This window comes from Seriola aureovittata, chromosome 10 (genome assembly GCF_021018895.1).
Source record: "Seriola aureovittata isolate HTS-2021-v1 ecotype China chromosome 10, ASM2101889v1, whole genome shotgun sequence".
Lineage (NCBI taxonomy): Eukaryota > Metazoa > Chordata > Actinopteri > Carangiformes > Carangidae > Seriola > Seriola aureovittata.
Genome location: NC_079373.1, coordinates 25,334,532 through 25,352,514, shown reverse-complemented (window position 1 = coordinate 25,352,514; position 17,983 = coordinate 25,334,532).

Genomic DNA, 17,983 nt, shown 5'->3' with positions numbered 1-17,983 from the left:
CTAGTTTACACGGCCCCAATTTATAACACAAAACATGAAATGAAACACACACCTGCCTTGTGCCTCTATCAATCAGGTGCTGAGCGACCAAAAGATATCAAATGTACTTTTAGAAAGCAACATTACCATCTCGACATTGTATTTTGAAATAAAAGCATGACCTTCACATTAAAACCAGCGGAACAAACAAAAATTGAACATAGGCAACAAATTATGAAATTATCTTTGACCATATTTAAGGTCATTTACAAAAGTCACCACCAGCTGCTGTTTGCTGCTGAGCAGATGAACATAGTGGAGCATTTAGCAGCTAAAGAGCCAGATATTTCCTTTAGGAGGTGGTGGAGACCAAAAACAGAGCTAAAAGAGAGGGAACAGCGGATTTACATTCATGAGGTGGACACAAACACAACTTCAAATTAGTGGTAATGCTGCTCTGTAACTGCTAGATTTAGTAGTGTCAATAGATAAATGTTTGTTCACCTTATCTCCAGGTTTAAAATGTATTGAAGGTCTAAATCCCTCCAACTATTCCAGGCATCATCATCATCTTCATCCAACGTCTGACACAAATCTGTGCGAACAAGTGCTTATCTTATAGGCACAAGTTATTTTTTCTTTCTTCATGAGCTCTGGAAAAGCAAGAAACCAGCTTTACGTCACTTTCAGTAACTTCTGCTAATCCAGCAGCCTCAGTCGTCCTGCTGCTTCCTCCATCATCCACTGACACAAATTTTTTTTGTCAGATATAATCCTCCTCTCTGTAAACAGTCTGTGCTGCTGTTGTTGAAGGAAAGTGTACATCCTCCAGTTGTTGGCGAGCAGCTCTGACAGCATGAGTTACTGCAGTAATCTACCAGCCAACGACTATTTTTATGTTTCCCCTGAACTCGCACGTTCTTGTGATCCAACTATGCAATCTGCTGCTCATTACTTTATGCTCTAATTACTGTGTTGTTTACCATAAAGTAATGAATTATTCACAGCTACTATAGAAACCGAGGCTGCAGTCGGCACATGTATGTTAAGATACAAACATGGACTCTTTATATGATTAAATTACATTTTCATACACTTTTAATGTAATATGTCAAACTATATATCTAGCTTTGTATATCTGTATGTTTACTATATATTTACGGATATAAGAAAAAGGAGTTGCATATATGGAGTCTTGGGTCTGCCACAAGAATAATTTTATTGTGTTTAATTATAAAAAAAATAACAAAAAAGATATATTAAAAAATATCCAAGTGAAGTAAATAAAACAAATTTGATTGAAGAGGGGTATTTCCATTTTTTTCACCACTTGAAATATTCAAATATATATTTCTATACATCCTAAAAGAAGTATGGTGTCTGCAGTCATTATCTTGGCAGACAAATCAATTGATAGCTGAAAAAGTCATTACAAATTAATAAATTAGATTTGTATTTAGGCTATATAATGCATTACTGAACTAAAAAAACAGATGCAGGTGAAAAATCATAATACCTCATAATAGATATAATATATTAGATTTAAAGATAATTAATTAAATGTAAAATTCATATAGTTAACCTTATTATAAGTTAAATTGGGATTCATTTTTTGCATTTAATAATAAATAAATAGTACAGTGAAATAAATAGTGCAGTAGATAATTTACTAATTTGATTATGTTTTGATTATAATTATCATTCATTTGTTTATCATTCAATAATACAGTAATTAATCTTTTTTTAAACTATCAGTTTATGGATTGATTACAACTGACCGGTGTAAAGGTTGATTATTGATTATTCCAGTGGCAGTCTACAGGTGAATACAGACAAATATATTCTCAAGGAAAAATGAATTTACATGTATTTTAGATGATCAGTGACATTCCTATAAGAATGGTTATATCAGTAAATTTGTGCAACATAAAAAGCTCACGTTGCTACAGTACCGTAAAGTTATAATAGTAAATACAATATCTATAAAAATATATGATATATGGGATTAATAGACGGATGATCTGTACATTAAAGCAAAGAGGTGTCTGGAGACGTTTGATGAGCACTCAATCTCTTCTGAAGATTCTCAGACAGAAACAAACATTTCTCCTCCATGTTGAGTGTTTGGAGCAGAGTGATGTTTGATGCTTGATGGAGACGTCTGACGATGACAGCAGCAGCAGTGTGTCGGCTCTGCAGCCTCCCGCTCCTCTCTCTGAATGAATCCATCCAGCTGATTGATCGTTCAGCCTCAGAGGCTCCAGGTTACGTTCAGGCTCTTATCAAAGCTCTCAGCAGCTCCCCGTCTGTCAGACAGACTCCATCACCGCTGCCCTCCTGCTCTGATCTGGATCTGTTTCCATCAGGTCGCGCTCCCTGGGCCTGTGGCGGGAGCTGATTATTGCTGATGTTTTCCCGCCATCGATTGGCTTTCCGCGGAGCAGTCAGTCAGCGGCCGGGGGTGTCGTCTGAGACGAGTCTGGAGAGAGAGATCAACACAAACACTGTCAGGACTCATCTGGTGTCTGTAGCAGCGCAGGAAATGAAAACTGTCCATTTGACAGGATGGAGAGTCAGGGGGCGATGAAGACGGTTCAGGCCTGAAATCAACACCTGACAAATAACTGCAACCACCAATTCTGACAAACTCCCAGCCCACATGCAGGAAAGTGAATCTGGATATCACTTCATCTCTCTGAAGGAAGCTGAAATCAAATGGTCAAGTGTTCGGGACGAGTTTTAGAGTCCTACTTTTGTCATAACCTCCTGGGAAACAACGGTTTATGTTATTAGTAAGAAAGAAAAGGAACAAATCTTTTCCACTGAGACACTTTGGAGTTAGGTATGGACCAGGTCTGCACTGGTTCGCATCTCTTCTAGGATCCAGCCTCATCCTCACACTCTGAGTCTGACGTCGCCTCCTGCCAGTGATTGAGATGAAACAATTATAGTCTTAAGCTGTTTCACAAACTCACTGAGCTCTGAGACAAATTTAGCTTCCAGTTAAATAGCGCAGGTGATCACTGCCCACCTGCGCCCGCTGCCGAGATCCTTCAAAGCCGTATACTCGACTCGACTGCTCCTCCACAGTCCTACAGCCTGACGTGCCATCTGTACGCACCACCTGAGCTCCACAGAAATAGTTCATTTACCAGAGGCAGACTCTCCTAAGTCCGGGACAACTGTTTTTGTTACGTATTGATTTAAATACTTCAATTCTAATTCATTTCTTGTTTTGTCTACGGTCATGCAACCCTGTATTTTGATACTGAACATATGTTTAAATTTTTTGACTGAATTGGTCCGAACACGTCCGGCCCTATAAACATGGCTGTCGCTGACTGACTGACTGAGTGATGAAGTTACACCATTGGTCGACAAACTGGAAGTTGGAGGAGACAGATATATTTACTGTAGCTCCACCATCAGCTCCCAGATGTAAAGAAGGCTGTAACTGATTTACTCAACAAAAAGAGAACATTTTAGTGTGTTTACTTTGGTCCAGATGTACCCGGACATGGACTTCAGTCAGTGTGGTGTAAGATAAGCTCAGAGATGACATCTGAGATCTGTGAGTATTTTCTTACTGTTTGATTTTCTGTCTTTGGTTCATCAGTGTGATGCGACACAGCTGCGAATACACAACCAAGCAGAGTGTTCGCTCATAAGTGATGAAAACTGACTGCGAAACTACACCAGTTATCAAATTAATGTGAATGAAGAAAGATAGAAAATTTGAATTAAAGTCCAACCTCAATAGAGTCAACACCATGTGCTTCCATTGGTTTTGAAAGCGAACTGATGAATGAGTTCTCCTCTTCATTCTGCTGTTTGCAGAACAAACACTGAGTTTTTTTTTTTCTTTTTAAACATGCTTGAACTGAGAGAAGTGTGTCGACTTTTTCTGGTGAAGACTAAAGTGTAAACCCCATTAAAATCCTCTGGGTTTTTTTTTTTGTGTGTTTATTTCATGGAAATCAGCTCCGTGTGCTTTGCCATCAAAACTCCTACAGACTGTGTAACAATGATTTTCAGCAGGCGTGAAGGAAGCTGAGGAAACGCTTCACTCAGCATGAAACAAATGCAAATTCACCAAAAAAACAACAACAAAAAAAAAAACCACCGTACAATCAAGAGGAACGACACAGCTTGCTTTAAATCGAGGAGCGTTTCTTCTGATTCCTTCGATGGAGAATCTTCTTTAACTCCGAGCTGAGGATCAGCGTCTGTTTGTGTCTTTGTTGTCTGGGTTTTACTTTGTTCCTTCAGGAGCCAAATTAACTCGGCAGCAGGGACAGATCCACTCTGACAAATGCTGTTTATTTGGTGATGAGCAGGAAATGTGTGGAGCCGGCAGACAGCTCGCACCTGAGACTAATGAGCGTCCTCGTTTTTGCAATTCACAGCAAAATACAGAGACACACACTCACATGCTTCCGGTGCCGATCAGATGCCTCATTTAAAACTTTTCCCCATTAATCCAAACATTAACGTCCTCAAACGTCAAACGTCTGTCATCAGCCTCTCAGCCCTATCTGTGTAACAGCACTGCTATTTTGAGTCCAGCTGTGTGTCACCTCATACCAGCTTGTTTGACGTCTTGTTATTGTGTCATCAGGATCGAGCTCGGCTGACAGAAAGTAAATGGTTTTTTTAAAGGGGCATTTGCAAGTTCTCTCTGCTGTCGAACGTAGTTTCTCTCTGGGAGCAGGTGGTGGTGATTGTCGCTTGACAAGAGCTTCGGCCATCGTTACGTTTGCAAGACAAGAGGTTATAATACGTCCTCTGAGCAGCGCTACGTCTTCGGGGCAGATAGGAGGTTACAGTGAGACGCTATCAGAAAGTGAGGCTAGCTGGCTAGCATGCTAACTTCAGTAGGGGAAAATGTCTTCTAGACTGGTAAGTAAGTTGGTCTTTAGTGTGTTTATGTTTTATGTTTCAGTTGATATCCTGTACTTAAGAAGCTTATTGTCAGAGTTGGGCGTCTGCGTTTGTGAATGTGTGTGTGTGTGTGTGTGTGAAATATGAGTCTCTGACAGCAGCAGCCTGATTACACACAGCAGCAATAAAAGCCTAAGTATCAGTGATTAAACATGACGGCAGAGCAACACATTTCATCAGCATGTAAGTTAGTGAATCACAGCAGACGGAAACCTGAGAAACACTCAGGTCAATCATTTAAACTTGCGCTGCTGTCGAACATAAAGAGACACAAGCAAACCACGTCTGCGAACTTCAGCTCAGCCACATGTTGAAGGATGTTCATCACCAGGGAAAGTTTTATTTCTAATGTTTTGGTCCTACATCCACACTGAGACGGCAGTTAAAGATAAAGCCGTGAAAATATTTGCGTATAATGTACAACACGTACACTTTTTACTTATTTTCCGCTCTCCACATCCACAGCAGTTCATCGCTCAGCTTCTGTGCCGATGCTCCTGCCTGCTTCTCCAAACTCTCCCTTTAATGGCGCCGACAGGAGAAGTAGAGCCAACGGCTGTTTATCTCAACGTACCAACTCCTAATTTTGGCACAACAGCAGTGGATGGGAGAAGCGTATCAATTTGCATTTTCTTTTGCAGGTTTTGCATAAAATTTCTGCCACATTTGGATGAAAACCTAATGACAAACAAACAGAGAGTTTCCAACTGGCAGAATCTCCAGTGTTGTTTTCATTGAAAAGTGCATTTTTTTAAAATATGGACGCCAACGTCCCAGTCAAGATTTTGTTCTCTTTGTACTTCTCATCTGTTTATCCGCTATCATTCTGCCATTCGGTGCATCTATCGAAAATATAATGAGAATAAAGAAGAATAGAAGAATAAAAACAGCCTTTAAAATGAACTTTTTTATTCCTCTGACCTTTATGTTTTCCTCACAGCTTCATATTTGCAGAGAAACTTAATCGTCCATTAAACGATTAATTTCCACTTCTGCCTGCAGTGAAGATGAGCAATGCATTTTTTAACAGAAAAAAAAGGGTCTTTAAAACAAGCATAGAGAATTACAGTACAATATTACAGCTGTAAAACAACACTAGGACTTAAACATTGTTGACTGGTGGAGAGATAGAGCTGAAAGAAGTTTAATGTTCCCATAAAAACAGGAGGATGCAGAGAATGAAACTGGCCTCAGGTCAGCGCTGAGCACATTTCATCCAAATTCAATCTGAAATTTACATTCTGTGTCTTGTCATTGCTATGCAGAGCACAGGGTTTCTCAAGGCGACACATAAAATGTCTGAGAGAACTATCTGCATTTCTGCGCACGGGTCCGTCAGGATAAATATACAGAAATTATGAAATAAGAAGCAATTATGAGATAAGAAAGCAAGGATATCTCATGTCAAAATGTTCAGTATTTGATTAGGAAAAACAGAAGCGAGATTTACCTCAAGGCAAAGAGAGTGTGTTTGTATAGCACCTTTGAACAAGAAGGAAATATGAAGGGTTTAACATAAGACATAAAAGGCATTAAGATAAGATATAACACATACACATGGAAATAAAGAAGGAGGATATAAAAAGATTAAAAAATAAGGTAAATTAGAATGAGACAGATTAAACAGGAGTATAAAAAAAATGTACAATGCAGCTGCAGTAAGTTTAATTTATTTAAATGCCGTGGAAAACAGAGAAGTCTGAAGCCAAGTTTGTGAGTTTGTTCCAGATATGTGGAGCATGAAAACCTGAAAGCTGCTTCTCCGTGTTTGGTTTTGACTCTGGGGACATCACACAGACTCGCCCCGGCCTTCGGAGAGGACTGGACCGGTTCATAACGGAGCCGCGGATCAGAAATGTATTTTTGCCCTAAAGCACTCGCTGCTTTTTGAACCAGCAGTCGTATTTTTAAGTCAATTCACTGACAAGCTGGTTCACCACTTTGGAAGAAAAAAAAAAAAGCCTTGTCCTCCATACATTTTTAGCAACGCATTGCACACAGCTTTTACTAAATTAATGTAAAAAAACTTTTACTTTTCAAGTTTTAGGAATGAGTTAATAGAAAGGAAACATACCATGAAGACGACACCTGAGGTCGAGTTTCAGGTGTAACAGTTGTTTCTATAGTCCGATAACCAGGGGTGGAAATTGACTCAGGTTGAACTCCACAAAACATCAGACCGCTAATGTTGCAGGCTCACGCTGACCACGGTAAATTTGGCCACGGTGTTCTCTATAACTTCCTCCTTTTGCTTCTGTCAGAATTACAATGTCCTCTAGACGTCGCTGTCACTTAAATGTAAATGTGCCGTTTTGGGACACTTGTTGATGATGTGTCACAAGATGTCGCTTAACAAAATATGTAACGTGACGTGTCATAATAAGCTGCTAGCATAAACTACCTGTGACTGATGTTTCACGCTATGACAATATTAACTAAATAAAAATATGAGCTTCAGCAAACGAAGGTGTGGTCCTTCATAGACGTCGTAAACCACGCAGGCTGAACTGAAATGAGACAGTCTGGTCCACGGAGGATCTTCGCTGTGCGTTACCAGCAGTGTCCGCCCTTACTGTTGCGTTGCAAAGCATGGCTCCTGTCACCTAGCAACCTTGACATCACATAACTTTTTTTCATAAAAACTTGAGGTTTAAGGCCCTCGGTTTTACCTGTTGTACCATGAGCTGTTGAACTGAGCTGAAAGCCAATACTTACATTTAAAAGTGTAATCCTCAGGCTCTCTGTCGGTGTTTGCTTTCATCACCGACACACAATGAATCTTGGGATAGGTTTGGGCCAAGAAGGATCCACCTGTTGGATCCTTTGATACCCAGGAAAAGAGGGACGTTTGAAGGAGCTATTATAAAGTCTAGTCGCACCGCTGTGACACAATCGGTCTTCAAATGCAGACCCTGAAGGATGCGTCCCCTGAATTGGGATACAGCTATAGTTTAAGTTTTTTAAGCCCTGCGTTGTGTCTGCAGGTGTTCCTTTTCAGCTGCATTCAGCCTGAACAACTTCACCACTAAAGCAGGGCAACTAGTGCAGGTCTCCACTGCCTTTGGAAATGTGCAGTAAACTGATACTCTACAGATTTTAGAGGTCAGGATTACAGGTGAGTTCCTCTGCCATAGCTTAACCCGTCCCCTCTCCTCCTGCTGCGTCCCCTCCTTATCACCTAATCGCCGCATTATTCAGCCGGCGTCTCCAAAGGTTCGGTCCGCTGCTGGATTTATGGTCTGGCTTTAAGTCAGAGGTAGAGCAACACATTAGGCAGATCCGAGCGGCCTGTGTGGAATTATTACGCTCACTTTACTGCACAGGAGGGGGATTAATTAAAGGAAACACAGAGGTGATACATCACCGGCCCGTCACTTCATTTCCCACAGCAGACACAGACTGTGGTTACAGCGGATGCACCGCACACTAAGGCCGCTGTGCTCAGTAAAGCACCACAAAGAAAACTACAAGGTTTCAAATATCAGGCTTCATATTTCAATACACTCCTTCTGAATAATAAAAACACACCCACTGCTGCCCTCATGGAATATATTAGACATAATCAATTGGAAATTTATGGTTTCAGTTTATATTTTTATGCATGCAGAGTTGGAAGTGGTAAAATAAGGGACTCAGTAAATATAAACTGTGGTGTCATTATTTTTAATTAGCTCCACCTTTTAAGTCTCGTTATAGCCGTAACACACGGCTGTAAAACTAGAGGTCGCTTTGTTAACTATCAGCTTCATGAACCGTTTAAACACAGTGACTTACTGAAGGTTTCTGGATTAGATAAACTGTGTCTTTGTTATTTTCTGGTGCAGGTTTGAACTTTAGCATTAGTTTAAAAAAAAAATCAACATAAAAAATAACAAAACGCTGATGTGTGAGACTTCCTGTAAAATTGGGTGCAACATCACAGCTAGGGCTTTAACTAAAGATTGTTTTGATTATCAATCAATCTGTCGATGTGTTTACATATTGATTGATTAATTGGTATAAAAATCACCCATCACAAACATGACTAAAAAGCAAAAAAAATTATTCTCCTGTTCTCATGTGAATCAGTTGGTGTACTAACATTGTACTAACATGCTAGTGTTAGCTAGCCACTCAGGCCAAAACATAGCTCGGGGTTGCTAGGACGCGGACTAGCAAAGAAATAAGGAAAGATAAAATGTAATAAAGGCTAGACATTAAGTTTACATTCACAGAAGATGAAAAAGAAAAGCAAATATTCACATTTGAGAAACTAGAACCAATTAATTGTTTTTTTAACTTAGAAACGTACTTAAGCACATCTGACTATTAGCCGGTTAGATACTTAACGTACTACTATTAAATTTACTAAATGACTAAAAACAAAACTGTATTCATGCTCTGTTGTGAGAGGTGCTGAAAGTTTGGTGACAAACTTATAGGGCAAGTTGATGAGCTAACTGCTAACTTGCTAGTGTTAGCTAGCCACAGAAGCCAAAACATAGCTCAAGGTTGCTAGGTCGCTGACTAGCAACAAAACAAAGAAAAAATAAAAAACTTAATAAAAGTTAGACATTAAGTTTACAGTCACAGAACATGAGATTGAAAAGCAGAGAAACTGAAGTCACATAACTTTTTAGCACTTTTTCTTAAAAATTGACTTAGTAATAGCTGGTGTGATTGCTAACCTGCTACTAACTACAACTGCTAAATTTACAAAATGACTAAAAACAAAAATGTATCCATGCTTTTTTGTGAAGCAGGTGGTGTGGGTGAGCTATAACTGCTAACATGCTAGTGTTAGCTAGCCACAGAAGCCAAAAAAAAGAAGAAAAGGAAACAACAAAAGCTAGCTGGCTTGCTAAGCTAGTCACTGGTCTGTGTCCTTCCCAACTTCCCCATGTTCAACACTGATGAACACAAACAGCCAGAGAGGGAGAAAAGATCAGACTGATGGAAGAACCTGCAGAAAATTCAACTTCATCCACCTGCAGTGAAAAAGCTCGCAGACTGAAATAAGAGCATGAAGACCGAACATGTAGAGTCAGATTGGAGCTTCATTCTCATGTTTCTGATGAAAACAGTCTGATCAGAGACACAAACTCTGGCTCCATTACTGCCCATTATAAGATCTAATTACTCTGAGTGAGTACTAATGTGGCTCTCAAAGTCCTAGTGAAGAGATAGGTAGTTAACACAGAGGATTGTGGGATGTAAACCGCTCTGGTATAAACAATATGTTGTTTTCTCTTTTCCTACATCAGGGTCCAACGAGGAAACTGGAAATCGTTTTTTATGAGAGATGTCCCTCCCTTTCGTCTAATTAGACTCGTTCCTTTCTCTGCGCACTGTTCACACTGGACAGGAGGTCATTTTCAGGTCGAAACGTGAACATATAACTTCCCTCTACAGCTTTGTTTTCTTCCCCGTAGTGGTGGTTAAACCCGGCGGAGGATGCCTGATGACGCTCCCCGACAGCTCATTCGTCTGAGGATGAGCAGTAAACAACAGAGCAGTAAGAGCTCTGTCCTCATGAGACTTTGATTCATCCTGTTCTCTTATCACCTGCTTTTCAGAATCACCTGCAGGGGCCTCATTTCCACCGACTCGCCGAAACCTGTCCATTTATCTGAAGGGGTTTACACACAAGGCCGGCAGGAAGACGACCTTCCTCCCGTGTTACAGATGATGATGTTATCTGGAGGAATTTGACTGACAGGCCGCCGCATGTGGATAAGAACATCACACCAGCTGCATGGAGGATTTGTAGGAGAGTCACAGAAGAAATGAAAAATAGCAGCAGATGAAAACAGATCTGCAACGCTCCTCAAAGTCTGACGTTTGACCGCCGCTTTTTTAATGACATCATCTTGTTTCTTCCTCTTCCTCAGTGGTTTAATTAAATCTGAGCGGAGAATTAGTTTCTCTTTTTTCTTTTCTTCACCTTAATATCTGTATGAAGATGTTTGTCATGTTTGGGAGTGTTGAGGAACCAAATGCAGACAACCCAAGGTGATTTATTAAACAAAGAAAACACAAGAAGACGCCAAAGATACTAAACAGAAACAAAACAGATAACACAGACGAACTGACACAGACAACAAGGAGCACAGATTAGACACATGAGAGGCAGACAGTCAACGAGGAGGGAAACCCAAGACAGAGACAGGAAGTAAAACTAAACTGAGAAACACGAGGGAAGTGAATTCAAAATAAAACAACCAAAAGTCCAAGAGTCAACAGAAATAGACCTGTCAGGGCGACAATGATTTTATTTTTACTCACTATGGAAAAGATCAAGTACGAGAAATGAAAAAGAGATCTTGATCTTGGTTTAACTCAATAAAAAAGAAAGAGATGAGTCTCTCCACATTCCTCCGAACCTTGACTCACTCAGTGCTCAGGTCATCCTTTGATTTAGCCGATTAGTAACCTGAACAATGACTCAGGTGTTTTCAGTTTTATCAGCAGAGACTTTAATGAGCTACAGCTTTAGAAACCATAGCAACAGCTCACTGCACAAATTAATTCCTGGTTACAAACGAGCTTTGTTTTTTTGTTTTTCCATTTCTAAATGGAGACACCAACTGTTTTCTACTACATCCCGCTGCAGCACTCCTCCAAATTAAAACGCTGATGGAGACGACAAATTAAAACTAATTCTGCTTTTAAAAAGACAGTTCGGTCTCTTAGAGACACCAAGAACTGAATGTACTGAATTAGAAAAGTTATTTGTCCCATTTTTGTTCTTGTTTTTCTGCCTTTAGAGCATTTCTGAAATTGTTTTTGGGAATGTGTCTGTGTGAATAATGTTAACTCTTTTTTTGATAGATTTGTATTAATTAATTGACTTTATTATGGGTTATTATAGGTATAGGAGTCCAGTATCATCCTGTTAGATCACCTGACAGTGTACCATCACCTACTGTAGGCTGTAATATCCTCTGTAGTGTATTTTTCTATGACTGTCATGTCCTCTTGACAGCCTCTCATATTAGTCAGGGACCGTTTCACTTTTATGAGACTTTTTTTTTTTTTTTGTGGCTAAGTTCATGTCAAACCATTCTGTCTTTATTTCTTCCACAGTAACGACGCTGACACATTGTTGGCAGCTGTAAGATTTATATTTTCCAGTGGTTTCAGGACCTCTTGTATCTCTGCTGACACTGCTAAACGTGTTCTGCTCTCGTCTGCTCGTGTCTGACAGCAGAGACCTGAAGCTCCGTGGAGGGAAACCCTCCTTTTTTAATAACATTTGGTAACGTTTTTATGGATAAAAAATTTGCCTCAAAACCAGTGGAACAGGAAATTTTATGTTCACACTTATGCTAATGATTCTAACGTGACATTCATCAGGCTGAAATGAGCATTTTACAACAAGTTTATCTATTTTAGGGAGTTTGGTGAATCTTACTGGGAACATTTATACAAGAAACTGATGTTAAGATTTTTTGGATATGAGGGGCCAATGAAAGTCTAAGCTCTCAAGAATTAATAGGTCTTAATACTACAAGTATGAGGTGTCCGCCAGACTATTGGCAGATGCTACGATTTACAGATGTCCCCCAAACGCTTCATATGCAGTCTATCTGTAGACTCTGCAATTTACAGATATTCCCTGAATGCCTCACGTAACACAGGTAATGTGTAGATGCTAGATACAGCACACATCATCAGGCCCCCACGTAGAGGGGGGGTTCATCAACAGCAGTGCACTGTATAGTGTCTAAGGGGGTTTATAGTTGTCATAGCAAAATGTGCCAATGTGAGGGGCCATCAGGGGTCCATTTTCCCCTTGGGGGGCCCCAAACATTTGCCTGGTTTGCCTTCCCTGAGGGTGCACCTCTGGTCATTTCCTCAGCCACACCAGCTGACCGAGCGGCTTCAGACATAAAACTGCAGCCTCAGATCAGAACAGAGACTGATTGAAACACGACTGTCAGAACACACCACCGTGTTTATTTACTGGGATCAGTTTACACTGAGCGAAACATGACTGCTACAGAGCAGAAACATCTTATTCTCCCTCTGCACAGTAGGAAACAACCCGACTGAATCCAGAGTCTTCCTGTGGAGCCAGTCTGCTAAAAAAAAAAGAAAAGAAAAAAGGAACAAATAATAGCCACGTTATTAAAAGCTATTTGCTGACAGTAAACGCCGGGGTCGGCTGTGTGCATCTGATCCAGAATACTGCTGAAATGTGCACCGCTGGGAGGGAAAGTAGATCATGAATAATAAAGAGCGTTTCCTCCAAACTTTCACCCTGAACTCAAACTGTTCAGATTCCTGCTGGAAGAAGACGTCAGATAAACGTCAGCGAGGATTAACTCGTCTGTTCAGAAGCTTATCCTCGTTCTGCGCTGCGTGGAGGCGTGCAGTGCAATGAAGTCAGTCGCTGTGGGTTCAGCAGGTGGCGCTGCATTGGTCAGTGGAGTCTGGTTTCTATGGTGATTATTCTGGCAGTGTCAGTTACTGGGGTGTTACTGTGGGCTGTTTAGGTGATTGACAGTAGCTGTGTTTCCATTCACCTGCTTAATTCGCAATACGCAAAAACAAATCAGACTATTCGACGGAAAAATATTTAGTGAAACTAAAATGGAAACCCTTTTATTATTTGGAAATCCATCCTCACGTTTAATCGAAAACAATATTGCGAGAAGAGAAAATCCAGCTTTATTCATATAAAGTCATTTAGGAAACACAGAACATTCACAATTATGTTTTGTTTTATAAGAAATCACATATATTTTGTGCAAAACTGCAACGGAAACCCTGATACTCTTGACAACAGTTGGTTGTCAAGGGGACACTGGTTTGTTGCTAGGGTGTTAGAAATGGTTGCTAGGGTCTTTCAATTTAGTTACTGGTGTGAATTTTTTCGAATATGTGAATATTTGATTAGATTTAGTTAATTTATTTATTTTTTGCTAGTTAGCGAACCAGGAAAACTAAGCTAAAGTAAACTAAACACTTAAAATGGTTGTGACGGATGATTTTAAACACGTTATCGCTTATTTGAGAAAATAATTAACAGATGAACTGATAATGAAAATAACATAATAATTTGTGTAATATGTTGTTGACAATTTGACATCAGCTCTCGTTTATACATGTTCGCTTTCTTCTGTCAAGACTATATTTGAGGACATGGTCACGTACCAACATACATACTGTTAAAATCTTGGGTCATTCTTTCTCCACAAGTTAATTAAAGTTCATTTAAAAACAAGATTTTATTTGAAATTATGTTGATATGATCAAAATGGAGATCCAAAGTTTTCAAAATTGACTCTATGTAATAAGTTCAGCTCATTATTATGAAACGATGTGATGTTGCTTCAGCCTGAATAATGTCCTGATTGAACTGAGTCTTTTCCTGAATAAAATCTATAAAATCTATCATGACCAATAAAGTTTTGACATAAAGGCAGGAGGAGGAGGAGGAGGAGGAGGGAAGACATAAAGAACAGAAAGAGGAGGGGGAAGGATCGGTAAGGAGATGATGTGTTTGAACGGACTAATTTTTCACCCGTTATTTTCTGACTGAATCAGATTACAGACGAAATATTAAACGAGTGAAAAATGTTTTATTTCAAAAATAGAGTGGAGTGACTGTAATGAGCAGATATTAGGATGAGTGCACATCTGCTGCACAAGACTTAAATAGCTCCAGTCTTTAATAACTCCCACTAACACCGTTACATGACGGAGTCTCCAGCCGGCTGACTGAGTAGAACACAGTGGAAGTCAGTGGAGGACAGAGGCTGGTGGTTCAGCTCAGACTCTGTCTTTTATTTTTATTTTGGTCTACCTGTGGTACACCTGTGCACCGGCCAATCCCCTGCAGAGCTGAGGAGGCTGTGGGTCAATGGGGCGTCAGAGGAGGCGGACCTTGAATCATTAAAGGTGTCACCTGTTAGCAGAACAGGGAGGGAGCAGGAGGAAACCAGCTGATGGCGGAGATGACCTCCTGAGACAGGGAGGAGGGAGGAGGGAGGAGGGAGTGTTAGCCTGTGGATGCTACTCATGATTCCTGCGTCTAGCTGCAGCAGTTTGGTAAAGTTACACAACTCTTAATGCCTGATAGAGTTAATGATTGTTTTGATTCTTGATTTAAATACTTTCATTGTTGTTCCACCTGAACTCGACACGGACTCGACATGTTAGTGTGTCCTCAGTGTCGCACAGCCAGACCTGTGCAGAACGGTCTGGCTGCACCAATTATCGTTCTGTTATTGGCTGTAAAACGCTCTGGCTTGTTTGCATTTCTTTAAACCAATCACAGTTGTTTTGGTAAAACAGTGTCGGAGGGGAACTTGTTTGGGTGGAATATGTGGAATATGTGGGGAAGCGAGCACCATCACCTTCATTGAGAATTTTACCCGTAAAGAAAACGCCACAAGAAACGGCAAAGACGAATGTCGACTGTGAGATTTCACAAAGTAATCGATATTTAGCTTTAACAAACTAACACAAGTTTCAGTTCCTGTAATCCAGTGCAACTCCAGCTGATTTATACAAGAATATCGACGTATTGAAAGTAAACCAAAGGAACACGCTTCATGTTTTCACAGATTGATGAAACAACGAGTCACTGGCAGAGCTGAGGTTAATCAGGAAGTGAATCCCAGGCCTCGGCTCTCTGTTGTTCTGATTGAAGATGAGATCTCACGTTTGAATAATAATTTACATCAGAGGGAAATCGGACTGATGTCGGTCTGAAGAACATTTCTCGTAAGTGTTTGTCTTAAATTTCCCTTCCTCGTCTCAGCTCCCTCTGAAGTCATCAAACTAAATATCTGAGTTCATTTAAACATGAAACATGATTCAAACCACTGACTCCAGGCCAGTCGGTGCTTTTACAGATGTGTTTCAGCCGATTACATCACAGGCTGAGAGCTGAGCGTGGGCACTGGCATGAAGCAGACGGCGATCAACTGTAAAAACAGTCATAAAGGAAATGGATGTTTGAGTGGAGGGTAATATGTCGAGGTGCTTTTAAGCCTCTCTTCACATTTAAGGTCGTGATCAACGTTTCCCAAACAGCGCTATCAAAGATCTACCATTGAGGAAATATCGCCATATGTACATTTAACACCTCTGTCGACTCTTTTTTTTATGTAGTAGGTCACACAAATAAAAGCATTTCCTGTGATTGTTTCACAATAAAAGTGTTGACGTGATTCACCTACACCAAGCTTTAAACCCCTTTGTGCAGCAGCTGTTTTGGGGCCTATTTCTCCTCTTTTTAATGCTTAATAACGTTTCATATAAACATCACTGAACTGTGGAACTGAAGAAGACACTTCCACCTTTAAATGTATAGACATAAATTACTTAATTTATTCATCTCCATGAAAAAATAAGACACAGAATACACAGTTGTTGATCAAGTATAAATATAAAATTTTTTAATTTAACATTTATTGCCATATTAATTTTTTGTGGTGACAGGAAATGTTTGTGAATGGCCTTTAATAATTACACATGGTGTACTTGGTTGTAATAGAAATAGAAATTGGATTCATTATTAATTACAAAACAACTGTAGCATATATAAGCTTCTAATTTCACAGCCTATTTGTAGTTTATAATTTGTTAATAATTTAAAACATAATTTAAAACTTGTTCTTTATGACACAGACTTTCTGTTCAACTTTGCCCTTATTTTATTGTACGATTACATTTTTTATTGTCAAGCACTTTGAGCTGCATCTCTTGTATGAAAAGTGCTCTATAAATAAAGTTTATTATTATTATTATTAACTGGTAACTTTACAAAGATCAACAGGTTAATTGCTATTGACTTTGTGATTTCACACAGTTTATTAAAAGCTGAAAAATATATTTATACAATCAGCTCTTATAGTCGTGGAGAATTTAATAATCTGACAGAGGAGTTTAAATCAAACTGGGTGGAGACCAAACCAGAGCTTAAAGGAAAGTAAATCCTGGACTAACATCCATCAGGTGGATAAAGACATGACTCCAATGGTTTTATAATGTTGCTCTGCGTCTGCTGGATGTGGAAGTAGGAAAGTGTTTTCTAACAAAACAACAACTATGTCCGATGTTGTGTTTACAGCTTTGTTCTGCTGCCATATAAAATAATTAAATGCACATTTAACTATAAAACATTCATCATCAAAATCCTGGTGTGTGTGTGTGTGTGTGTGTGTCTGATAAAATTACTGAAATTTAACATGTTCGCATAAAAGCTGTCAGTATCTGTAACTTCATCTAGTTTCACATGAACTCATTTGACGGATGCTCCTGTGTACGATCAGTGTGACGACCCGACTGCAGCCGCCCCAACACTAATGTTGACCGGCGGGAGCGCCGCGAATCCATCACTGATCCTGAGCGATCGCCTCCTGGAGCTCGAAACAGCAGCTTCCAGCAGTCAGATAACAACCGTCACCGTCTCAGCAGCAGAGCCATTATCCTGCTGTGTGTTATCAGGGATGGATGAGGAGGATGAGGAGGAGGATATCAGCTCCTAATCTCCCCACGCTGATGTCTGTCGCCCGCACCGCCGCCGCCACCATCAACACCACCACCACCGCCGCCGCTGCAGCAGCAGGCCGAGGAAAATGGATTCTTAACGCTCGTTGCCAAAACATTCCTCCTCCTCTTCCTCCTCCTCCTCCTCCTCCTCCTCCTCCTCTTCCTCCTCCTGGCCAGCAGTTTGGTGAAAAATGAAACCTCTGCAGGAGAAAGAAGGAGTGGAGCTCCCTGACCACAAACAAACAATCAGTCTGATTTTTAATTACAGAGAGACGAACTTCTGAGCAGGTGAGTTTAAAATGATGTACAGAGGTGTCCAACAACCCCACACACACACACACTAACACACACACACACACTAACACACACACACACACACACACACACACACACACACACACACACACTTCATAGAGGCGAGTTCAATCTAGCTGCCACAACTTCTGCCAACAGAAGGGAGAAGAAGCCAAAAGTAAAAATATTCATTCACTGAGTCAAGATCTCAGGTGTAGTGCTGCCGGAGTGACGCTCTGCCACTTTTAAACAGAGTGAAGAGGAAGGATGATGGAGCATGAGA